Raw genomic sequence first — 11,060 nt, forward strand, 5'->3', positions numbered from 1 at the left:
TTCTACAGATTTGTACCCTTGGCCTGCAAATCCCTCCTCCTCCTCTCCTCCTCCTCCTTTCCCCGCAGTCGCTCTGATCCATTCACCCCATGGCTTCTGAGACTTCTCTAGGTGGACCATTCTTCAGCCCACATTTCTAGCATTCCCTGAGCTACGAACAGAACATTCACCACACTTTAAAATCCTGCTTCTCCTTCAAGATCAAGTCCCGACTTCTCCTCTTCCAGAAAGCCTTGCACAATGTCCCCATGTACTGCTATGTCACTCAGGGTGTCATGTCGTCTTCTAGCTGTGATGGTCCTACCCACACCTGCCAGATGGCACTGACTGGATGGGGAAATGACCCCCCATAGGCAGTCAGGCCCATCATGTGAACTGGCACTAAGGGCTCTGCCCCATGGGCAATAGACCATCAGATAGGGCTATGGGATCGCTTAAGAACAGGAGTTCAAGGCCAGCCTGGGCAACACAGTGAAACCCCATCTCTACAAAAAGAAAAGCTAGAGCAAGAGGCCAGAGGAGGAGGGTGGAGGATGGAGCAGACAAGTAGAAGAAGAGTCAGAGACCCTGGAGGTGAGGCAGGAAGGAGGCGGAGAGGCGGCAGGGAGGAGTCCTGAGCTGCCTGGCTCCTGGCTCCATCTCTCCTCCCAATAAACCTCTTTATCTTAAGGCCACCTGGATGAACCTCTGGAATTACTGAGCAAAGGGTTCCAGCACCCCAAACAGATGAATGCCTTTCCTCCTGCGGGCTCCTCCACAAACACAGAACCCTCGGGGTTTCCTCCCACCACTGCCCCAGGGCCCTCTGTGGGATGAGAGAGCTCGGGAAACTGGCAGCCTGAGACACCAGCAACCTGGAATGCCATGCTGCACAGGACTTCATGGGCTCATGGCCCAGCACTGGGGCCCATTAGGGTTAGCTGCTGTGGCCAGAATCCAGTCTCCTGTCCCAGGAGCCCCTCCCACCTCACACCCAAGTGCACATAGGAGTCCGGCCAGTTGAGGCCCAGTCACGGCTTGGAGTGAGGCTGCAGATCCCTCTGGCATGTTGGGGCAGGAAAAAGCCTGGGAAGGGTGGCCTGGCCAGCATCCGTGGTTGACAAAGAAGGAAACTGAGGTCCAAGGAGGGTGGCTGAGGCCAAGGGTGGAGAGGGTCGTGCGGGGCCGGCACAGCCCTGTCTCCTGAAGGAGGCTCTGCTGTTTCTAGCGCATCTCACAGCCTCTCTGGGGAGATCTAGTTTCCTTCCTGGTTTCTACATGACCTTGGGCCAGTCACCTTTGCTCTCCCCACTTCATTTCCTCCTGCATTTTAAAGAGGCCTAAAGCTCGGCATCGGGGATGTGGAGTGGCGAGAGCCGAGCCGCTGCCCGGAACCAGGCTGTTGTAGGGGCACAGGGCCAGGTGACCTTTCAGGCACTGTCAGGCGACCGGCACCCTGGAGGGCTGGACAGATGGAGACCAGAGCCTGGGGCCTGGACCAAGCGATCAGCTCAGGACTCCTCGAGTACAGGGAGGGCTGCAGTGCCCGGCTGGCCCACCCCTCTGCCAATCCCGCAGGTGCGCCCAAGCAAACCTCTCCGGCAATTTTTCTTAACATATGATCTCCTGCTGTCACTCCATCGCCTTCCCTCCCAGGTAGTTCTGGGGCTGGGGGATATGTGAGTGTGTGAGTGTGCGAAAGTGTGTGGGGTGCATGAAGGTGTGTATGTGGGGGATGGAGGCAGGGGCTGTGTGAAGATGGGGAGTCTGAAGATGTAGGCTGTTGGAAGGTGTGTGTGCAAGTGTGCATACTCGGGCACGGCAGCCATGAGGGAATCTGTAGATGGTTCAGGGGGCATGTGAGGAAGAGCGAAGCTAGAAGTACAGCTCCTGGAGAGCTGGGCACCAACTAGCCCTGTGAGCAGGTTTCATGGTAAGAGTCAGCACCTGCATCCATCCGAGGTGCCAGCACTGCAGGGCCTGCTGTCCGAGCCACAGCAATTGGCAGGAATGACATCGAGGCTCATCGCTGGCCTGCCCAGGTCAGTGGCGGGTCAGCATGGGCCCCCAGCTTCCTGGCTCCTGGACTGAGGCTACCCTGCCCTGTGCCATCTGCTCCACACCCCAGGCTCTGCTGGTTACAGGTAGCACCAGGGCTGAAGCTCAGCTATGGTGAACTTTGGGACCCTCATTCAGCCACCCTCTGAGGACTGAGGACTGCAGGTGCAGCTCTGTGTGTGCCCTCCATAGGCCATGAGCAGGCAGAAGCTCTCACCTGAGCCCACCCCTCCTGCCAGCCCTCTACCCTTCCTTGCCCAGGCACAGTAAGCTGGGTGGGAGTGACAGAGGGTGCCTGGCTGGGGCCAGACAGACAGACAGCTGAGGCAGGCAACACACAGGAAACTGGCATGAGTAGGTCCCTTGCTCCCCAGCCTGCCTGCTGGAGGAAGAGGGAGGAAACTGCCACTTTCCCTCTCCCCACACACCCATGTGCAGCAGGAAAGAGGCTGGGAAGGCGGCCTTGGGCCAGGGAGAAGAGAGGTGAGACTGGGGCCCAGTGTCAGGCTGACAGGTACCCATGGGAGCACCCTCTCCAGCCACCCATCCCACATGGTCTCACTTCACAGAATGAGAAATAGAGGCCCAGAGAAGGCAAGTGAGAGCGCCTTTAGGTGGCCTGGCCTGTCATTAGCAACCATTCCTGGCCCAGGGGGCTCCATGTCTGCCCTTCCCAGTGAGGCAAGCTCCATTATTCCTGGCTTCAGGGCAGAAAGGGGAGAGGCAGAGTGGAGGCAGGGAGGGTCCAGGGCATTTCTGCCACCCTGGGAGTTCAGTGTGTGGGCCAGAGCCATGCTAACTTGGGAGGGGTGCATTCCCACAAGACATGTTTCCGTAGGGTGACCAACTTGTTCCCATTTGCCCAAGACTTTCCTGGCTTTAACATGAAATCTCCCACACCCCTGAAAACGCTTTAGTGCCAGGCAAACTGAGACAGTTGGTCACCCTACTCTTTAACCTCCTGGTGGCTCTCCCAATGGCTTCCATATATGATGGGGCCAGGGTGGAATCAAAGAGCTGGGGGGGTCTTAGAGGCCATCAGCTTCATCGCCATGTCCCTCAGCTCATTGTCACTGTCCTCTGCTCCAATGCCCACAGCTCCTCGTAGCTCCCCACCACACCAGGCAGTCTGTTCCATTAGGGACCATCTCTAAGGGCTAGAAAGTTCTTACAGCAGGCTAACAGTGGCCTTTCTTCAGTCACTTTTCCCTTCCCCTTCTCCCCCTGCCTTCCTTCTTCCTCCTGCTCCTAGAGCTCCCAGAATACATGTGCCTGCCTCCTCTTCTCGGCCACTACCCTTTAATTCCTGGAAGGCTGTGATCACACCCCTGGGGCACCTCGGGCATGTCTTCTCCAGCGAGTGATTTCCAGCCTTGATGTGCTGGTGATGAGCAGAAAGGGGACACCAGGGGACATCACGGCCCCACTTTCACCCTGCTGCCTTCATCCCCTCCCCTGCTCCATGCCTTCCGGAGCTCCGTCCATGAATTCCATCAGGCCCCAGCCACCGCTTCCTGAGAGGGAGCAGAGTGGGACCTTGGAGGGCAAGGCAGGGATAGAGCATCCTGAGTGCAGCAGCAACCTTTGGGGAGCCACAGGGGCTGGTTTGTGTCTGCAGATGCTCATTCTGGCCACTGTAGGGGAAACAAGCCACATCATGAGGTAGGGACTACTGGGGAGGCTACTGCTGGCATCCAGGAGAAGCCATGGTCGTGGCTTGGAGAAGGGCATGGCAGGAGTGATGGAGCGCAGTACGGATCCTAGATGTATCTAGAAAGTGGACTCTGAAGGATTTGGCAGTGGATTAAACACAGTAATGTGGAAAAGGAGGCACACAATGGGGTCCCTGGTCCCCAGTGCTGCTCCACACACTCCCAGCTGACAGCTCATGCTGAGCCTGGAGGGCGGTGGGAATGGGGAGAGCATCCTGAGTGCAGCTGCAGCCTTCAGGCCTGGGGGCTGGACATGTCTCCCTGCCCTCCACCATACCTGGGCCCAGGTGACTCTGTTCCCAGCAGGTGGGTTTCAGGAAAGCAATGGAACCCCAGACAGCATTGCAGCCTCCTGAACTCACGAGCCAACTGGCCTACAGGTCTTGGAGCTCCTCCCTCTGTAGAAGTGGTTCTCAGCCCCATCTGTCCATCAGAGTCACAGCAGACCCCTCACCAGGCTCCATCCCACAGAGCTCCCAGATCGGATCCTTGCTGGGTGGGCCTGCTGGGTGTGTATTCTGATGCTCAGTGGGAGTTGAGGACCACTGCACTAGTTCAAGCCCCTTGCATTAGAGATGGGGAAACTGAGGCCCAGAGAAGAAAACCGAGGGTCCCAGGTCACACCATGTGTCAGGGCCGAGGTTCCTAGCCCCACCCCAAGATGCCCTCAGCCCTTGAGGCCCCAGGCATTGGCAGAGAGGGTATAGAACCCTGGGGGAGGGCAAGGGCTGTTCACCCCCTAGGCTTCAGGGGCTGATCTGTCATCTACTCTGCCTGAGCCCCAGATGGAGGCGGCTCCCTCCTCCCACCCTGTGCCACCATCTCCTCCATGCTGTAAACCTGTCTTGTAAAAGCCGATGAAAGGCCTGGCTGTCAGCCACAAAAGCCTGCTCAGGCCTCTGCTCCGGCCTCACGTGGCTCCTGAAGCTAGCAGGAGAGAGGCAAGATGCTGGCATTCAGCGGCTCCATAAATCTATCAGAGGTATTTTTTATCACTTCCCGACATTCCTCTGTAAAAGCCACTCGGCTGCGTTTACAAATTATAGAATTCATTTGATGTCGGGGACCTGGCTAATGGCCTGGGCAAATCCAGCAGGAACAGATGGGAGCTCACCCACTCAGCTCCCATCTAGCTGTGCAGCCTTTGATGACCAAGTCACGGCAATTCAGCCTCTGCCTGCCTGTCTGTAAGATGGGGGTGCAGGTGGCTGTGAGGAGTCATGAGATCATAGATGTGCATGCCTGGCTCTGGGCCGAGCGCACAGTAGGCCCTCAGTAAATGATGGTGGCCATGACAGGTATTGGAGCCCGTCTGGAGCCATGAGTTGGGGAAGGGTCACAGGGTGCAGAGCCCAAGGCCTGGGCCTCTCAGCCCCATCTCTCACCTCCCTGTCAGGCAGGTCCTCCTGTATCACAGGGCACCCTCAAGGTGAGGATGCTCTGTAAACCACAAGGCTTATACACATGGGGAATTACCATTGTCCTCCTCCCACTCTTCTTCCTCCTTCCAGCAAGCTTGAGATCCTCTCCCCCACATGGAATCTTTGAACATCCCACCTCAAAACTGTTTCGGATCCTAGAAATCCATGGCTTAGAAGTTCCACCCCTCCATGAACCGTTGGGTTGAGGCTCTCTGGGTCCTGGGTTAAGGATTCTGCAGCTGCTTCAGGCTGATGAGTGATGGCTGCCATCGGCCTTAGAGAATGTGGGGCAGCCCAAAGTATGGCCTCACACTTTGCCGTCGTTCAAGTTCCAAACTCCTTATTCTATCGATGAGGAAGCTGATGTGGAAGGAGGGGAAGGCACTGGGCCGAGGAGTTAAGAAAGAGCAGCCTGACATGTCTCATGCACCCCCTGTGAGCTGCACGCCAGCCACCGTGTCTGGAGGAAGCTGATGAGGAAGGAGGGGAAGGCACTGGGCCGAGGAGTTAAGAAAGAGCAGCCTGACATGTCTCATGCACCCCCTGTGAGCTGCACGCCAGCCACCGTGTCTGGAGGAAGCTGATGAGGAAGGAGGGGAAGGCACTGGGCCGAGGAGTTAAGAAAGAGCAGCCTGACATGTCTCATGCACCTCCTGTGAGCTGTGCACCAGCCACCATGTCTGTACACCATCACGCTGGATCCTGCAGACAATCCCAGCCATTTGAGAAAGGAGGCTCTGCGGTGGGAGCAGCCACCCAACAAGCTGGTAGCACTGTGACCTCCAGGAGCCAATGCACTGGACCCCAGGGTCTCAAATAGCAAAGGCCAACCCAAGACCAGCGAGGCCCGGCAGCTCAGGAGGCAGGTGAAATGGCGTGGCAGGAAGCCACAGGAATCTCACAGAGGGGATGAATCATTTCAGGCTGGAAGCATCCTCTTACAGAAGTTTCCTTTTCACCACTTGAGAGGTAGAACAGAGTAAATTATTAGTAGTGCTGGAAAAGCCAGTCGCCCTCCCATTTGAGCAATGCCGGGAACTTCTCAGAGAGTTTTCCTATCTGACATTGTTCGAGACACTGGGATGCCCTAAAAAGGTGGACAGTGAGGCTCAGCCTGTCCTGTTTCATTAAGGAAGAAATTGAGGCTCAGGGAGATGATCTGGCCTGAGGCCACACAGCCCAACCTCCAGGACTCCTGGTTTAGCACCTGGTGCCTCGGGTCTCCCTTCCCTCTGGGGCTGGAAAAGCAGGACCGGAAACTGTTTTTTGGCTTGTCTTCCAGAAAAAGAGAATCATTGTCTCACCTTCTCCGTTCCACTCTCCTCCTCACTGGTGCCTTTTGTCCCCGCCTGCTCTGTGCCAGCATTGAGCCCGGGGCTTTCCACACACCATCTCACGAACCTCGCAAAAGCTACATGAAGGGTGAGCGCTCATTGGCCCATTGCGCAGGCAAGGAAACTAAGGCTCAGAGCAGTTGAGGGTTCAATGCCAAGACTGGACTCCAAATGTCTGCTCTTTCCTCTCAGCTATAAGCCTCTTGCCTTCAAGCTCTCCTGCACCGGTTATTAAGCCAAAGCGGCATCTGCTGTGGCCATGTTTTGCAGGGGAGAGAAAGTCATCGCTCAGTCTCCTTTGCTGAAAATGGGTGTAATGATCAAAGTACTCCCTTCCTACAGTCCTTGGGTAGACTGAGATCATGGCTAGGAAACGGAGCCTGACACATAAGCAGTCTTATTATTTTATCGCCCTTGCTGCCACCGCTCCTGCTATGTTGATCTAACACAAGACAAAAACAGAGTCTTGAGAATCTCAACGTGCTGTATCCAAGGCAGGGACTGAGGGGGTTGGGCTGCTGCCACGAGGATTGCGGGGAATCGAGGGCTCAGGGGAGGCAGGAAGATGAAGGACTGTTAAGGTTTTACGTTTTCCAGCAGGATTTAGTGGGAGTGGAGACTGCAGAGGGGGTGGCACAGGGCTGGGACCAGCACGGGGCTGGATTCCAAGCATCCCAAAGGCCAGACCCCAGTGCCTGTGCCTCTGAGCCCGGGTCCAGCCCCGCCACCCAGGCCCCATCTGCCTGCATTGCCATCTCCTTGGCTTGTTAACTCGGTCAGTCCCTGGGATTTTATCAGGCGCCTCTGAGGTGCCCATTTCTGGGCAGCAGCATTGCAGGGAGAGGAAAGGCCTGTGACAGAGCAGGGCACCAGCTCAGGTCCCAACGGGGCTGAGTTCTAGCCCAGCTCCCTCACTTCCACGCATGGGCTCAGAACACACCGGATCCACAATAAAGCTTTTGATGAATGCATGCATGAATGAATGAATGAATGAATGAACGAATGAGGCACCCTGGGGTCTCTGTTCCTTCATCTGTCAAATGGGAGAGTGGCAACTACCCGCCAAGGTTGTTGGGAGGCTGTCGGAAGCAGTGCACACACAGCCTGGAGCACGGAGGCAGGCCGGGCGCGGGTGAGAGGGGCTGTGATGACAGAGGCTTTGCCTCTGGAGAATCACCAGCTAATTGCCTCTCCACGGTCGGCTTCCCCCACCCCAACTCCTGGATGAACCGCAGGTCAGCCCACAGCCCCCCGAAACTCAATCACTGTCTAATAAAATCCCGGGGCTTCTCACGCACGCACACACATCGTGCAACATAGTATTGGGAGCAGATGTTATAGAAAATCAGCGTGGCCTGGATTGAAACAATTCTGCATGTATTTCTGAGTTTTGTTTCAGAAAGTGAAGTCATCGTGGGTGACACAAATCAATATAAATATAAATGTCTTCCAACCTGGCCAGTGTGGGATAAAGGAGGTCACAGAGTGTCCACCCCCAGATCATGGGTTGCACCGTCTCTACCCGCTTCATTGCAGCCCCCGCCCCACCCCAGGAAGATGTGGGGGGCCCGGGGGGGTAAGTGCTCATGCCCAGGCCTCATGTGTACCCTCATGAGAAAGGAGTAGGGGTCCCAGGTCTGATCCCTTCCCAGGTCAACCCTTCAGTCCTCTTTGCATCATGAGGCCCTCTGTGTTCTGGACAGAAGTGGGCTGGGGGATGCTTCTCTCCCTGGGTCAGGCCATGCTGGACCACCAGGGACCTAAAGCAGGGACCCCTATGTCTCCTGTCTCCAAAGGCCCTCCATTGTGACCGCACTTCCCTCGGTTCATCCTTTCCTTTGGCAAACACTCTTTGAGGGTCTGCTCTGTGCCAGGTAGAGGGGCCCAGCCATGAACCATCAACCACAGTCCAACTCTCATGGGACTGACAACCACAAAGGGAGCCTGGCCCCACAAAGTCATAGCACAAAGCCACTCCAGGGGTGGCAATTAACAGGGGCCTGACCTCATCTGGGCAGTGTGGCACACTGAGATGGACGGATGACCCCAGGTGACGTGGCAGTAGAAAGAGATGCGCAGAGACCTGGCAGGGGAAGAAGACAAGACATATTCAAGGAAAGGAAGGAAAGTCACATGCTGGACTACGGAGTCTGATGCAGCCCTGAGCTGGGGGGAAGGGGCCGACTCTCATCTCAGGTCCCCAGCTCCCTAGACCCCTCACCCTATCTCTGTCCACCCACAACCATGCTTGGGATTTCTTCTTCCCATACACACTTTCCTCAAAGGTCAGCTCATGCAAACGAGTGCCTGTGGCTACTCCTGCCCCGCTGTCTAGCAGGTGCGGTGGGACTCTTGAGTCCCCTGGGACTTCATAGGAGGCTTTCCCCAGCTCCATCTCCTGCTCCCCTCCCCAAACACAGCAGCCACAATCAGGGGCAGCCCGCCGACCCTGCGAGCAACTACGACTCAAAACAACATTGCACAAATACAGTAACATTTCCAAAGCCGTGGAATCTGGCCGTGTGACTAGCAGCTTAATGGCCTGACAGTGAGCACAGGGCTCCAACACGTGGGAGCGCCTATCAAGGGCTGAACCTCAGCAGTGCATATTTTACATCAAAAAGAGGCGAGGCAGGCACTTGAGCCCGAGGGTTTAGGATCCACTTGGCGCCTTCTGCCACCAGAGAAGGGAAGGTCGTGCTCTAGGTTCAAGTTCTTTGCAGTCCAACCTCCAAGTCCCCACGGCCACCTCCTCCAGGCAGCCCACCCTCCTCTCTCTAAACCCCCAGTTACCTTTGTCCCCATTAGAGGCTGAGCTGGAGGCTTTGTTAATTCTTAAGGGCCTAGGGATCCAGACTGAGACCGTCCTGCCCCTGAAACTGGCTCAGGGGAGATTCACAGTGAATAATTCAACATGAGATCAAAAGCCACTACCTCCAGTAAGCAATCCTACCTCCTGTTGGAAAAGAAAGCCTTGCTTCTGTGATTTGAGAGAAAGACAGGGAGACAGAGTCAAGGCAAAGAGATAAAGAGGCTTGGAGGCAGAGTAAGAAATAAATGTGGTGTCATCGCTCACTTACTTGTCCGAATCCCCAAAAGGCGTGTCATCTGTCTTGCTCTGCCCAGCACCCAGAACAGGAAGTGGCCCAGGGGGCCAATGAACATTTGTTAAATGAAAGAAGGAGAAAAATCATAAAGCAGGGAGTTCCATTCTCACCCACTCCCCACCTGCCTAGGCTACCTCAGCACCCACAACGACGGCCGAACCTCTGCCCAGCCAGAGAGTCATGCCAACCAGATACTCCCCCCACTCCTGGTCCTGGCAGCAGAAGGCCCAGCAGGAGCCCAGGAGGCTGGGGCAGCACCATGGCCCAGTCCTCTGGGTGGCTCTACACCACCCATGTGCAGAGAAAACAAAGCATGCACGTGGGCGTGTATGACTTATGGCTTTAATCTCCCTGATAGAAGGCCTTTAAAGATTATTTCAGGGATGAAAAAAAATAATCCTGGGTAATGAATCACGGCCTTAAGAAGCTGATAAGCAGCAGGGAAGCTGGCCGGGCCTGAGTTCCTGATTTAATTAAAGTCTTACAGATACTCCCTGAAACAAAATCCATCGTAGCCATCAAGGTGATAAAAAGACTGCAGGTTCCTTTAAACCAACTCACCTGCCTCGTGAATCTTCTTCCTAGTGAAGACAGTGGATGAGGCCACGTCTTCCGGACCGGGCCTGCATCACTGCAGATGGTCTGCTGGGGACCCTGAGGGACAGAAAGTGCCTCATAAAGCCCAAGAGCCAGAGGCGGATGCCAGCCTGGAGGAGGCAGGGACCAAGCTCAGACAGCGAGCCGGACAACCCTTGGGTTGCTTGCTAACCGTCTCTGGGACTCAGTTTCCACATCTAGCATCCAGCAGGAGGCGAGGCCAGCTGGTCTCTGGAAGCGTCCCAGAGCCAGACTTCTGGATTCAGAGCCTCATATTTTCCGAGAAGGTGAGGAGAGAGACGGATGATGTCTCCATGTGCTAGAAAGATCTCTCCTCTTCCCCAGCTGATTTTCAGTGCCCCAGAATCCAGCCCCTGCCTCCCCATTTCCTTTCCCTGCCCTCCCCAGTCCTGCTCAGGCACGTGACTACCCTGATGAAGGCTCACTGCCAATGCTCCCAGGGACACTGAGCCACCCAGGCAGCCCTCTGGCTACCCTGGTCCAGTTGAGGGGTGGTGAGAGGAGTGCATGAGCCCAGGCAGAGTGCACCACAGAGGCTGAGCCAAGGGCAGGGCCCCCAGAGCAGGCAGGAGCTGTGGGTTCCGTCTGGCTCCACACCAGACTCGCAAAGGCCTTGCAGAGACGCCGGATGGCTGGGAACTGGAAGGATGGAAATAGAGCCCAAGAGAACGTGAGGACAGTGGCGGTGGTCTCTGCATCCTCAGAGCCCAGCCAGTCCTGAGAGGGGAGTCAGACAGGTAGACGGGCAGGTGGACAGCATCCAGGGAGCTGACGTGAGCAGAGGCTGGTCCCTGCAGAGCTGTGCCAGCTCCCTCTCTGCCAGTCCTCGGC

The sequence above is a fragment of the Gorilla gorilla genome, chromosome 8, assembly GCF_029281585.2.
Source record: "Gorilla gorilla gorilla isolate KB3781 chromosome 8, NHGRI_mGorGor1-v2.1_pri, whole genome shotgun sequence".
Taxonomy (NCBI): Eukaryota; Metazoa; Chordata; class Mammalia; order Primates; family Hominidae; genus Gorilla; species Gorilla gorilla.